The 14,848-nt window shown below is 44.4% G+C and overlaps 1 pseudogene; it reads right to left on the bottom strand.

Moving 5' to 3' along the window:
- LOC112627003 overlaps nucleotides 1–14,292 on the bottom strand; it is a 46,639-nt pseudogene extending 32,347 nt beyond the window's left edge.
- Between the last annotated feature and the right edge of the window lie 556 nt (nucleotides 14,293–14,848).

The raw sequence follows: 14,848 nt of genomic DNA on the forward strand, positions 1-14,848 counted from the left end.
TTCGCCTTTGTCTTTCATGATGTTTGTCAAAGATTACAGGCCAGTTGTTTTTCACGTACCCTAATCTTTTATTCAATAATCTATCTTGAAGAGCATTTCAAGCAGTTCATAAATCATCCTATTTGTTTTTCAACAGCCACATAGCATTCCACTAAATGGATGAGGCATAATTTACCTAACCAGTATCATATTGATGAACTTACTTTTTTTTTTTTTTTGAGATGGAGTTTCGCTCTGTCACCCAGGCTGGAGTGCAGTGCTCGGCTCACTGCAACCTCCGCCTCCTGGATTCAAGCAATTATCCTGCCTCAGCCTCCTGAGTAGCTGGGATTACAGGCATATGCCACCAAGCCCAGCTAATTTTTTTGTATTTTTAGTGGTGGCGGGGTTTCACCATATTGGCCAGGCTAGTCTCGAACTTCTGACCTTGTGATCCACCCGCCTTGACCTCCCAAAGTGCTGGGATTACAGGCATGAGCGACTGCACCCGGCCACGATGAACTTTCAAATTGTTCCCAATCTTTCCCTACTACATACAATACGCAATATGCAAATTTCTTTGTGTACATATGCAAAGAGGTATATACCTGTCTGATACATTTCCTGCAGTGAGGTGGTTGTATCAGAGTATAAATGTATTGCTTTTTTCTTTCTTTTTTTTTTTTGAGACAGAGTCTCCCTCTGTCTCCTAGGCTGGAGTAGCAGTGGCGTGATCTCAGCTCGCTGCAACCTCTGCCCTCCCGGGTTCAAGCGATTCTCCTGCCTCAGCCTCCTGAGTAGCTGGGATACAGGTGTGTGCCACCATGCCCAGCTAACTTTTCTATTTTTAGTAGAAATGGGATTTTGCCATGTTGGCCAGGCTGGTCTCGAGCTCTTGGCCCCAAGTGTCCTGCTTGCCTGAATATTTTGCATTTTGATGGATTCTGCCAAAACATAACTTCAGAGAGGATGTACCATTTTATACTTCCACCTAAAATGCACAGGATTGCCTATTGTCTTACATCTAAACTAATGCTTCATATAATCAAATCATTCAATCTTTGATAATGTGCATGTGAAAAGCATACTTTAAATTTGTTTCTTCACATTGTGAGGTTGGAAATATTTTTTTTTTTTTTTTTTTTTTTTTTTTGAGACGGAGTCTTGCTCTGTCGCCCAGGCTGGAGTGCAGTGGCCAAATCTCAGCTCACTGCAAGCTCCGCCTCCCGGGTTCACACCATTCTCCTGCCTCAGCCTCCCGAGTAGCTGGGACTACAGGCGTCCGCCACATCGCCCAGCCAGTTTTTTGTTATTTTTTAGTAGAGACGGGGTTTCACCATGTTAGCCAGGATGGTCTCGATCTCCTGACCTCGTGATCCACCCGTCTCGGCCTCCCAAAGTGCTGGGATTACAGGCTTGAGCCACCACGCCCGGCCGGAAATATTTTTATATATTCAAAATGTATTTGCCTTTCCTTTTCTATTGAGTTGTCCTTTCTATTGAGTTAACTATGCTTCAAACTCAGGCAGAGTCCCATGTCAGGGCTCCCAGGAAGCAGTGCTTTTCCAGAAAACTGTAGGGAAGCAGTTTTTCTTTACCAAATAAATCCAAGCTATCTGTACAGCTTCAGGCTCTTGAGTGCTTGGGAATCCTATTGTCCATTCTTAGCAAATGCTTAGCCTATCAGAGTTAACCTTTAATAAGCGTTGCTTCCACTGATGGACTGGATGCATCCCAGGCCTCTTTCATCATTGGTTTTCTGCTTTACATATTCACTAGAGTCCAGATGATACCAGTGAACCTACTGGGAAGCCATAGATGTCATCCAAGATTGGTTTAGGTCTAAGTTGTCCATGAGGTTAGAAAGCCACATCTACACTCTTCTGCAGACCTTCTCAGTTGACATTTGGAACTCCTTACAGGGCAAACTGCTCTACTGGTTTTGCTCTCGGTCTCCAGGCTCTATCCCTAACATTTGTGGAAGGCAGGGCAAGAATACAAATGAAGGCCTACATACCATGTGTCTAAATATTTAAAAGTTATAAATCAAGCCAATATAGCTGTAAATGGCATATTTAATCTTCCTACATTTACAAACATACCTTCACAATGAGCAGGAAGTCTGGCTTCAAATTTGGCATTATCAGAGTTTCACTCTGGAATGTGGCAACATGGGGAAAAAGCAGCTTCTGGCCTGCTCTCCATTCTCCTCCCTCCCCTGAACACCCTGCGTCTCACTTCCAGGGACTCTTGCACACATGTGTGGATACCCTAGTCATTCATACCCCCATAAATAAATCCCCCCTTGGTCAACTCTTCGGCTTGGAAAGTGTGTACCAGAGGCACAGGTGACCCACTGGAGGTCAGACTTCAGCAAAAGGTCTGTGCAAGAAGCAGGTGCAGGGGGCTGTTTTAGTGCCAGGATACTTGGAGCACAATCTAGAAGGGAGTGAGCTTGGCTCCTTGGATTCCTGGCCCTCGGGGGGAAGACCACAGCTGGAGGATGATCACAGCTGAGCCCTCTATAGTGTCTGGCCTGGGTAAGGTCTGTCTTGATCCAGTCCACTTCCTGTCCACCTAGTGCATTAGTATGCAGTGTGCTGCTGAAGAACTTCCTGAGACTTTTCGTTTGCATTTTCTTTGAATACTTTTAAGAGACAGTGTCTCTCTCTGTAGTCTAGGCTGGAGTACAGTGGCACAATCATAGCTCACTCTAACCTTAAAATCCTGGGTTCAAGTGATCCTCCTGTCTCAGCCTCCTAGGGTCTTGCTATGTTGCCCAGGCTGGTCTTGAACTCCTGGCCTCAAGTGATTCTCCTTCCTGATCCTCCCAAAGTACTGGGATTACAGGCATGAGCCACTATGCCTGGCCTCTTTTGAATGAGTTGTGGACAACTTGTTGATTTTTCCTGGTGGCAACTTGCTACAAGGACATTGTCATCTTCAGGCGATCCTGGAAAGATGTACAAAACTACAAAGTAGTTTATACTTACTTTCATATATGTATGTTTCTGTAGCACATATATTCATAGAGAGCAGTATTTTTGTTATTCAAAATGAAATTTTTGTGATTATCGAAGTCACATCTGTTAATATATGCTCATTGTAAAAAATCCAGATATTACTTAAAGGTATAAATAAGAATGCAAACAACATCTATAATCTCACCATTTAGAAAGAACCACAATTTATATTTTGGTATATATCCTTCTAAACTTTTTTCCATAGATACACACAAACACATACACACACACACACACACACACTTGCTTTTTATACAAAAATGAGATGATTCTATCTATGCAGTTTTGTCATCTGCTTTTCCTTTTAGTAAGATACAATGGATAGTTTTCCATTGTAATACATGGAAAATTTATGGAAATATATGATATATAGAAATACATCTATATATCATCATATACAAATACATATACATCATATAGAAATACATCTATACATCATCATTCTTTTTTTTTTTGAGACAGAGTTTCGCTCTTGTTGCCCAGGCTGGAGTGCAATGGCTCCATCTTGGCTCACTGCAACCTCTGCCTCCCAGGTTCAAGTGATTCTCCTGCCTCAGCCTTCCAAGTAGCTGGGATTATGGATGTGTGCCATCACACCTGGCTAATTTTTTTCCTTTTGTGTTTTTAGTAGAGACGGGGTTTTGCCATGTTGGCCAGGCTGGTCTTGAACTCCTGACCTCGTGATCCGCCTGCCTTGGCCTCCCTAAGTGCTGGGATTACAGGTGTAAGCTACCGTGCCTGGCCTATACATCATCATTCTTAATAGCTGTAGAATTTCCTACTATATTTATTTGTTCATTTACTCAGTAAATATTCATATATAGACCAACCACTGAGCTAGATTCTGGGGAGGTAGTCATAGGTAAGCAAGTCTTTGCAAACACAAATTTACCATACTTCACTAATTAACTCTCTGTAGTTTTGACTACTATGAAAAGATCTATGACGAATATGTGTACTTATATTGTTGTGTTCTTGCCTGAATATAGCCTTTGAATACATTCCTAGAAGTATTATTTGATCAAAAGTAAATATATATTTTAAATGTTGATATAAATGCACATTGTCTTTCAGAAAAGTTGTTCCAATATGATGTTCCCATTAAAAGTGTCTATTGTTCAGGCATGGTGGCTCACGCCTGTAATCCCAGCACTTTGGGAGGCTGAGGTGGGCAGATGACTTGAGGTCAGGAGTTTGAGGCCAGCCTGGCCAACATGGTGAAACCCCATCTCTACTTAAAAAAATACAAAAATTAGCTGGGTGTGGTGGCGTGCACCTGTAGTCCTAGTTACTTGGGAGGCTAAGTTAGGAAGATCGCTTGAACTGGGAGGCGGAGGTTGCAATGAGCCGAGATCATGCCACTGCCCTCCAGCCTGGGTGACACAGTGACACTCTGTCTCAAAAAAAAAAAAAAAGCCTTTGCTCCTTATTCCCTCCAACATTGGGTATTAGTAAGATTTTAAGTCTTTATCAATCTGATAGGCAAAACATTGAAATAAATGTTCTCTCTCTCTCTCATAAACTGACAGATAGCTCATATCCTTTGCCCTGACCTTTTATTTCTGAGTGATTTATATAAAGAAACTATTGTGTATTTTACAACTGCTCCTCAATTTTTGTCTTTGGATTTGGTTTGTGGTATTTTTAAGCCATATTAAAGTTCATTTTTTTCCACACAGAACAATTTCTGTGTGACGTCTTCATAGCTTTTAATAATGATTGATGGTTAATGAAACTGTTGGGTTGAAAGGTTCGAAGCAATCAGAATACAGGGGTTTTTTGGTAGGAACACTGAAGTCAGCTTGCAGATCTCCTGTTGCATTCCAGGCATGGTGAGAACTGAGACCGTGGGGAGCATGTAGAAGGTGACCGGAAACTCCGTTCCTCGGCATGGGTGCTGAGAGGACTGGTTTCTGCTGGGTGCAAAATGCAAGCTGAGTGGTTTAAAGAAAAGGAGTGGAAAATAGGTAACAGCCAGTGTGGCTGTAACAGGCCTAGGGAGGCAGATGGGGTGGAAAGAGATGTGGTGGCTGTGGTAAGGAGTGGAAATTTGAGGAAAGAAAGAGGTTTAAAGGTAGTTTTTGGGAAGTTTATCAGTATGATAGTGGGTTCTCACAAAACTTGCAGTGAAAACCACATTATATGTCATGCTTTGAAGTTCCACTTGGTCATTCTTTGATGAAAAAGTGGGAGACAGGCCCCAAGGCAGGGGCTGGTGAAGGCAGTGCCAGCCCAAGGCAGCCGACTATGTTTAGGGCCCACTGTGGCCACATTGAAGCTGACCTCCCAGCACTCATTCCACTGCTAGATAATGAATCCAAGCCACTTACGATAACTCCTCCTTTCTCGCCAGGTCAGAAATTTGTGCCAATGAGATGTCAGGGGAGGGTTGCTAGGGACTTTCAGAAAAGAGAAGTGTCTTTCTTGCTGAAAGAGAATAGGAAAGCATGTTGTCCCAAGTCAAGTGGCCTCAAGGGGAACTTGTCTTAGAAAGAAGCTGAACGGGAGGATAGCAGAGAGACAGTGAGAAGGTGGTGGCAGCGTGTGTGTGTGTGTGTGTGTGTGTGTGTGTGTGTGTGTGTATCGGGGTGGGGAGAGGGAGAGGGAGACAGGGAGAGAGGGAAAAAAAAAAGAAAAAAGAAAGAAGCTGGGTCCCTAAAGACAGTTCCTCATGGTTAAGCCCCTGAATCTACCAACTCTGAAGTCTGTCAACCTCTAGTCTTCCTGTTAGGTGGAATAATAAAATAAATGTCCTTAATCTTTAAGTCTGTGGAAGTCAGACTTTCTGTTACTTGCAGCTGAAAACATTCTAATTGACACACAGAATAAAGTCTGAACAAGACTCAGTTCAGACCAAATACTTAGATTGGATCTTTTCTCAAGAGTCATTCCGAACAGTTTGGGGTTCCCAGGATAGTCCGCGTTCTCTTCACCTGAGGGTCTTTGCACACCCCATTCCTTCCTCCTGCAACACTCCTCCCTCTTCTCTTTGCATCCTTGACTCAGGCTCAACTCCAGGGCTCTGATAGGAGTCAGGGGCTATGGAAATATCTTCCTGAGCTCTCGCGTGTGAGTTGAATGTTCCTTTCACATGCTCCCACCAAGCCTTGTGCTTTTCCGGGCATAGCTATTTTGCAGACTGTCTTGAGACTGCCCGTATCTCTGCATCTATTTTGGTCACCGTTATCTCTGCAATGCTGGCACACTGCCATACTACATGCTCAATAGTTGCTGAATGAATGAATTTTAAAAGTGTTTGTTTGTTTGTTTGTTTGTTTATTTTTTGAGATGGATTCTTGCTGTGTTGCCCAGGCTGGAGTGCAGTGGCGTGATCTCGTCTCACTGCTACTTCTGCCTCCCAGGTTCGAGCGATTCTCCTGCCTCAGCCTTCCAAGTAGCTGGGATTACAGGCGTGCACCACCATACCCGGATAATTTTTTGTATTTTTAATAGAGATGGGCTTTTGCCATGTTGGCCAGGCTGGTCTGGAAATCCTGACCTCAGGTAATCTGCCTGCCTTGGCCTTGCGAAGTGCTGGGATTACAGGCATGAACCACTGCACCCAGCCAAAGCATTTATTCTTTCTACTTGGGCTTTCAAAGGATCTTGCCTTTTACAAGAAGGCTGTAATTTTTCTTACAAAATTAAGAAAAATTAAGGAAAAATAAGCAGGCTCTTTTTGGTGCTGATTGTTTAATATACAGTAAAGATCCATTTAAAAAATTGACACATAATTCACATAAAATTCACCTTCTTTAAATATATAATTCAGTTACTTTTAGAGTAGTCACAAGGTTGTTCAACCATCATCACTTATCTGATTTCAGAACTTCATCATCCTGAAAAGAAACCCCATGTCCATTAGCAGTCACTCTCCATTCCCTTCTTCTCCCAGTCCCTGGCAATCACTAATCTGTTTTCTGTCTCTACAGATTTATCTATTCTGAACACTTCATCTAAAGGGAATCATGCTGAACATTTGTGTACAAGTTGTTGTGTGATTATGTTTTCTTTTTTTTTTTTTTTTTTGAGATGGAGTCTCGTCTGTCGCCCTGGCTGGAGTGCAGTGGCACGATCTCAGCTCACTGCAAGCTCCACCTCCCGGGTTTATGCCATTTTCCTGCCTCAGCCTCCCGAGTAGCTGGGACTACAGGCACCCGCCACCTCGCCCGGCTAGTTTTTTTTTTGTATTTTTTAGTAGAGACGGGGTTTCATCATGTTAGCCAGGATGGTCTCGATCTCCTGACCTTGTGATCCGCCCGTCTCGGCCTCCCAAAGTGCTGGGATTACAGGCTTGAGCCACCGCGCCCGGCCTAATTATGTTTTCAATTCTCTGGGTATACCTAGGAATGGGGATGCTGGGTCACATGGTAACTCTATGTTTAACATTTTGAGGAACTGCCAAACTGATTTCCAAAATGGCTGTACCATTTTACATTCCCACCAGCATTGTACGATGGTTCCAATTTCTTCTCATCCTATTGAAGATTCATTTGAGTACATTTATTTTAGGTAAACAGAATGCTGACATGGAGAAATAGAAATTATATACTTAATATTCATGTGGTTAATGCGTATGAGTCAAATGGTCAGTAATAACCTCACCAATCTACCATTTGAAATCCAAGAGCTCGTAAGGACAAGGCAAAAGAAAATTAGTAACTTCAGAATGAATGCTTGATGTAAGCAAAGTTCTCTCTCTTTTTTAAAGCATATTGATGGGTAAAAGAGCCTGAGTAAATTTTAAGAGGAAAGTCATGTGACAACAGCCTTAGTTTAAGCCTAAGCCATCCCCCACTGGAATTCAGACGTGTCTAGACCTGTTTGGTGGACTGAGCTGCCAGAAGCCGATGTTTAAGAGGAACTTATGGCTGGGGAGAGAGAACTCATTTAAGGGAAGAGAGACTGAACCAGAAAAGCTTGTTAAGGTGGGGGGGGGCCAGTTCTGAATATACTCGACTGTGCCCCCCCTCCCCAACCCTAGTCCTGCCTCCATGAACTCAGGACTGAATCCCAGAAGAGAAAGGCCTATGTTAAAATCTGAAAACCTTATTTTCATTAAAAACTCTTTTTTCTTTTCTTTTCTTTTTTCATTAAAAAATTTTTTTTTGAGACAGAGTCTCACTTTGTTGCTCACTCAGTGGCTTGATCTTGGCTCACTGCAACCTCTGCTTCCTGAGTTCAAGCAATTCTCCTACCTCAGCCTCCTGAGTAGCTGGGACTATAGGCGTGCGCCACCATGCCCAGCTAATTTTTGTATTTTTTTTTTAGTAGAGCCGTTTTCACCATATTGGCCAGGCTGGTCTCAAACTCCTGACCTTAGGTGATCCGCCCGCCTTGGCCTCCCAAAGTGCTGGGATTACAGGCGTGAGCCACCGCACCTGGCCCCTGGCCCTGTTTTCTTTCTTTCTGTTTCTTTCTTCTTCATCTTCTTCTTTTTTATTTTTTGGCAGAGTCTCGCTCTCTTGCCAGGCTGGAGTGCAGTGGCGTGACCTTGGCTCACTGCAACCTTTGACTCCCTGGTTCAAGCAATTCTCCAGCCTCAGCCTCCTGAGTAGCTGGGATTACAGGCACAAGCCACCATGCCAAGCTAATTTTTGTATTTTTAGTAGAGACAGGGTTTCACCATGTTGGCTAGGCTGGTCTCGATCTCCTGACCTCGTGATCTGCCTGCCTCGGCCTCCCAAAGTGCTGGGATTACAGGCATAAGCCACTGTGTCCAGCCCCTATTTTCATTAAAAACTCTAAGACCTTGGATGCAAGGGAAGACTGCCTCAGTAATTCCTCATGTACATTATACAAAGTGTACATTACATGAAAGAGACAGATGCTTTTTCTCCTTGGGCAACAAACGCCATGACCTTCAGAGTATTCATCTCCATATTGGTACACCACATGTACCCATGTATCAGGGGGTGGTGGCAGTAACAATGGGCCTGCCTGTAAAGGGGGTCATTTGAAGATGCTAGAGGTAGCCTTGAAACACCTTCATTAGCTGTGTGGGTGGTGAGGCCTGGGAAGCTGATATCACTGAAGAGGGACTGAGCAGAAGACAGTGGTAGAAGCCCATGGTGGTCCTAAAGTTTTTGGTGAGTTCAGGTGAGAGGTTCCCTAGGGATTCCCAGGTGGAACACTGATGGGGACTCCAAGTGATGATAAAAGCAGGAGACATCCCCATTTGTACGTTAATAGTATACAGCACTCTGGCTGGTGTGGACTAGGGAAATACAGTCTAACCGTTAATGAAATCTAATGAAAAATAACTAAGTAGCTGAGGAAAGAGCCACACCAATTTGAATTGAATGATTAAATACACATTGTTCATTTTGGGATGAATGGTAGCCTCATAAAATAAAAATTTTTTCCATCTCAAGAGTCATTGTTATTGTGATGAAATAAAGCTGTTGAGTAGCCTTTCCCACCGTGGGTTGCCCTGTTATTCTCACATTTGGGAACTTTCCATTGCTTTAGAGATTAACATTCCCATGGTTTTCTATCCCATGATGTTTGCGGTTATAGATGAAAATGTAACTAGCAGTCAATGGCAGGAAAAGTAATGAATGACGTGGTGTGTAACAATAAAAAAATGAAGCAAGTTCAACTGAATCCAAGATGTTGAGTTCACAGAAAGTCAGTGCAACTGAACCTGTGAGAAGAGCCACACCCTGGGGTTCTTCTATCACATAAGGGAGGAGAGGGAAGGATTCATGAGCTTTGCCTTTTCAGCATCATGAAAATGAGACTTTGTGATCACACTTTTATTTTATTTTATTTTATTTTATTTTATTTTATTTTATTGAGATGGAGTCTCGCTCTGTCATGCAGGCTGGAGTGCAGTGGCGCGATATCAGCTCACTGCAACCTCCGCCTCCTGGGTTCAAGAGATTCTCCTGCCTCAGCCTCCTGAGTAGTTGGAATTACAGGTGCACGCCACCATGCCTGGCGAATTTTTGTATTTTTAGTAGAGATAGGGTTTCACCATGCTGGTCAGGCTGGTCTTGAACTTCCGACCTCGTGATCTGCCTGCCTTGGCCTCTCAAAGTGCTGGGATTACAGGCGTGAGCCACTGCACTCGGCCTTAATTTTTTATTAGGATGAAATATATTAACTTCAGGACAATGTTGGTTTTTGAAGAGATCATGAGTTATTCATTTTCCATCAAAGGACCTTTCTAGACATGTAGGAAAGAAAGAAAACATCTCATATGATAGAGGTCCTGGTATGCATTGAAGCATAAAAATAGCTCAAGTGGGCATGGTGGCTTATGCCTCTAATCCCAGTACTTTGGGAGGATGAGGTGGGTGGATCACCTGAGGTCAGGAGTTCAAGACCAGCCTGGCCAACATGATGAAACCTTGTCTCTACTAAAAATACAAAAATTAGCCAGGTATGGTGCTACATGCCCATAGTCCCAGCTACTCAGGAGGCTGAGGCAGAAGAATCACTTAAACTTGGGAGGCAGAGGCTGCAGTGAGCTGAGATCATACTACAGCACTCCAGCCTGGGTGACAGAGCGAGACTCCGTCAAAAAAAAAAAAGAAAAAGGAAAAAAAAGCCAGGCATGGTGGCTCACACCTGTAATCCCAGCACTTTGGGAGACTGAGGCGGGCAGATCACCTGAGGTCAGGAGTTCAAGACCAGCCTGGCCAAAATGGTAAAACTCTGTCTCTACTAAAAATACAAAAATTAGCCAGGCATGGTGGTACACGCCTATAATCCCAGCTACTTGGGAGGCTGAGGCAGGAGAATCACTTGAACCCGGGAGGTGGAGGTTGCAGTGAGCTGAGATCGTGCCACTGTACTGCCACTTGGGCAACGGAGGGAAACTCCATCTCAAAAAAAAAAAAAAAAAAAGCTCGAGCAACAAACATCAGAGAAGGCATCAGTGAAGATGCCATAGCTCCTCTGTATGTGGGGAGGAAAGATGGGAGTAATGGTTCTCAAACCCTGGATTCCGTGAGAGCCCTAATAATACTTTGAAAGTATCCTGGGCTACTGGGAAGGACCACATAGGTCTGCGGTCCCCCTCCCCGCCACACAAAAATCAGACAAGCCAGGTTATCTCTTTTGTATATTGGTTCTTTTTTCTTTTCTTTTTTTTTTTTTTTTGAGATGAAGTCTCACTGTGTTGCCCAGGCTGGAGTGCAATGGCATCATCTCAGCTCACTGCAACCTCTGCCTCCCGGGCTCAAGCAATTCTTGTGCCTCAGCCTCCCGAGTAGCTGGGATTACAGGTGCATGCCACCACACCCAGCTAATTTTTTGTCTTTCTAGTAGAGATGGGGTTTTACCATGTTGGCCAGGCTGATCTCGAACTTCTGACCGCAGGTGATCTGCCCGCCTCAGTCTCCCAAAGTGCTGGGATTACAGTTGTGAGCCACCATGCCTGGCCTGTATATTGGTTCTTGCCTAAAATTGATATTTGAACATAGGGATTTGGTGCTTTAAAAAATTGAGAGAGAAAGACTGAGATGAAAAGCCACTGGGGCTTTCTTTAAATCCCCTTCTGCAAATCTTATGTTTTCTCAGGAAGAGCTATCTCCAGGATGAATCCTGCATGTTAATCACAGTTGTAGCAAACTCAGTTGCTGTTTTCCCTATGCACACCGGGAATTAATCTACTCCTGGCTCCCAACACATGTTCTTGGCAACACGTGTCATGGCTGCTCTGTTGCTGAGCCACATGGTGGAAACCGAGCAGAGCTGAGTTTGACTGGATCCATCCCACCAACCCCTGGCTGACCTCCTGCACTGTCCATCCCTATGTACAGGAGGAATGCTCAGGAGCCCTGGAGAGGAGAGGGCTAAGCTGCTGGCCTGGCCAGAATTTGAGAAGCTCTGCTCAGCACAGCTGAGATTAAAAAGAGAGTCAGGAAGGCGAAATCAGTAATTCCTTTAAGGGCCAGAAAACTTGGGAAAATGCTAAGGGATAACAAAGCCAGGGAGCTTGGGAGCTTGGTCACTTTAGCACTCAGTTTTATGACCTTTGGAAACTACATGTCACACTACTGAGTCCAAAGCCAGCTTTGATAACTTTTGTGTTGGCATCTTTGTCCTCAGGCGTTTTAAGACACTGTAGAGAGGTTGTCTAATATTTTCCACACATCATAATGGCATAAAACTAGGAGATGAACAAGGACAACTAGGAAGAATTGCAAATAGAGACTAGGAGGCAGAAATGATAGAAAAAGATGGAAATGAGAGTGACATCTGTGGGTTTAATCAGTAACTTAATCTGGCAATGCAGAATGTAGCCAGTTAAGAGCAAACAGAACCTAGTAAGGTTCCTACCTCCTGAGGAGTCCCCATCTCTGCCTTGAGCTTTTGGGATCCTCGGGCAACAGGCAGACGTGTTAGTTCCTGCTGGCTTCAGTCCTGTCTGGCCTCTTGATCACTCAGCACTCAGGACTTTCCCAAGTCTTGAGCCTCCAAAGGCTACAGGTGGCATTATTGGGAGCTCTTTGCTTGTTTGTGGATCTGGAATTTACCTGCTCTCCTCACACCTGGTCCCCAGATGGCGGGGCTGGCCCGAGGCTTGCAGGTGCACAGTAAGCTGCAGCTTCCCTGTGTTCGTGCCTGTCTGCCTGCCTGCGTGTTAGCCTGGTTCCTGACTTTTTACTGGGACTAGACCCCAGCCCAGAAGTTGTCTAGGGCTAGCATGCTGCCACCTGGCTCCTGCTATCTGCTCACTCCATTTTTTTCCATCTCACTACCCCTTTACCTGCCACTGGAGGATGCTTGAGTTCTAAATTTATTATTTTGAAAAATTCCAAGCCTGCAGCAAAGTTGAGAAAACAGTACAATGAATAGCCACATACTTTCATTTAGATTTACTAATTTTTAGCATTTTGCCACATTTTTCTTTCTCCTTCTTCACACACACACACTCATAACTGTCCCCATAATGTCAGTTATGGCTATATTTTTTCCAATCCCAGATCTAAATAGGCATCATGCATTACATTTAGTCATGTCTCTTTAGTTTTCTTTAATGTAGAACAGTCCTCTTGCTATTTTTGTTTCGTTTTTGAGACAGTCTCCCTCTGTTGCCCAGGCTGGAGTGCAATGGCATGATCTCCACTCACCACAACCCCCGCCTCCTGGGTTCAAGTGATTCTCCTGCCTCAGCCTCCCGAGTAGCTGGGCTTACAGGCGTGTGCCACCATACCAGGCTACTTTTCTGTATTTTTAGTGGAAACATGGTTTCAACATGTTGGCCAGGCTGGTCTCAAACTGCTGGCCTCAAGTGATCCACCTGCCTTGGACTCTTCAAGTGTTGGGATTACAGGTGTGAGCCACTGCACCCGGCCCAGTTCCCTTGCCTGTAAAAAAAAAAAAAAAAATTTCCTGGCTAGACATGGTGGCTCATGCCTGTAATCCCAGAACTTTGGGAAGCAGAAGTGGGCAGATCACCTGAGCTTTGGAGTTCGAGACCAGCCTGGCCAACATGGCAAAACCCCGTCTCTACTAAAAACACAAAAATTAGCTGGGCATGGTGGCACTTGCCTATAATTCCACCTACTCGGGAGGCTGAGACAGGAGAATTGCTTGAGTCTGGGAGGCAGAGGTTGCAGTGAGCCGAGACTACGCCACTGTACTCCAGCCTGGATGACAGAGCGAGACTCCATCTTAAAAAAAAAAAAAAGAAAAATCTTTCTTGACATCAACATTTTTGAAGAGTTCAGGCCAATTGGGGTTTTTTTGGACATCTTTTTATCTTGTCACAATTTGATTCAGGTTAAACATTTTGGACAGGAATACTTGATAGGTGTGACTGCCTCTTAAGGACAGGCTATGGCCAATGCCCACTTGCCTTTCTCTGTACGGCACAGTAACCGTCCCCTTCCTCTCCCCAGCCTGGCAGAAGGCAAAGCAGCAAGGGTGGCCGAGGAACTTGTGCTGGGCAGACCTGGGCTCCCAGGGGACCTGGCAGGGTTGCTGCCACCAGACACCACTCTGACAAGTAAACCTTGCCTTTTGGCCCCCATTTTCATTTGTTGCAGATGAGCTCTCGCATATACTAGGCTCTTCGAATTCTATTGTAGTCCAGTGGTAGTCATGCTTAGGGTGGATCTAAGAGGAAACAAACAAGACAGAGACTCCAAGGAAGCCATGTGTTAGAGGCTCCTCAGGCCCAAAGGCTCTAGTGTATGACCCTTACCATGCAGACAGAGCTTCCAAACTCAAGTGGACACTTCAGGCTGTTGTGCTGGGCTTCAGGAACGGAACAGGAAGGACTAGGAGAAATCAGGACTGGAAGTCTGGTTGAGTACAGGGATTTGGCAGACATCTATGCCCTGCGTTAGCAAGGAAGTCAAGTTCTTCCTTGAAAAGGATGCATGGGTACTACAAGTTCAAAAACTCAAAACGAAAATCCAAGTCCAGAAGCCTTCATGCGTCAGAGGAGACCATGGGCCAGGAGTTCCTCTGAGGCAGGAAAAGCGTTTCCTGTTTTTCCGTGCATCCCTATGGCTGAGTCCTGTGCTTGGTAGGTGGGAGACATCCAATCCTTGCTTCTGAATGAATTAATGACTACATGAATAAATAAATGGACGTGATTTCTAAAGGGCCAGGTTTGGTATCCAAGAGTCCTATCTAATTGGGAGGATTCAAGAGTTAGTATCTCAGAGTATAGACGGGAAGACACAGCAAAACATAGCATTTTGAGGTACACAAGTCAAGGAACCCAGCTGAGGAATGGGTTGAACAGCAGTGAGTTGTGGCATCTATTATAATTCAGGGTCAACCCACCAACTGCAGACTTTTCTTTGATGTTGAGCTTACGGTCTCCTGGTCTTCTGTATGCAGAGACCTTTTGCTCAGCTACAGTGTAGCCAGGAACATGT

The sequence above is a fragment of the Theropithecus gelada genome, chromosome 6 (assembly GCF_003255815.1).
Source record: "Theropithecus gelada isolate Dixy chromosome 6, Tgel_1.0, whole genome shotgun sequence".
NCBI lineage: Eukaryota > Metazoa > Chordata > Mammalia > Primates > Cercopithecidae > Theropithecus > Theropithecus gelada.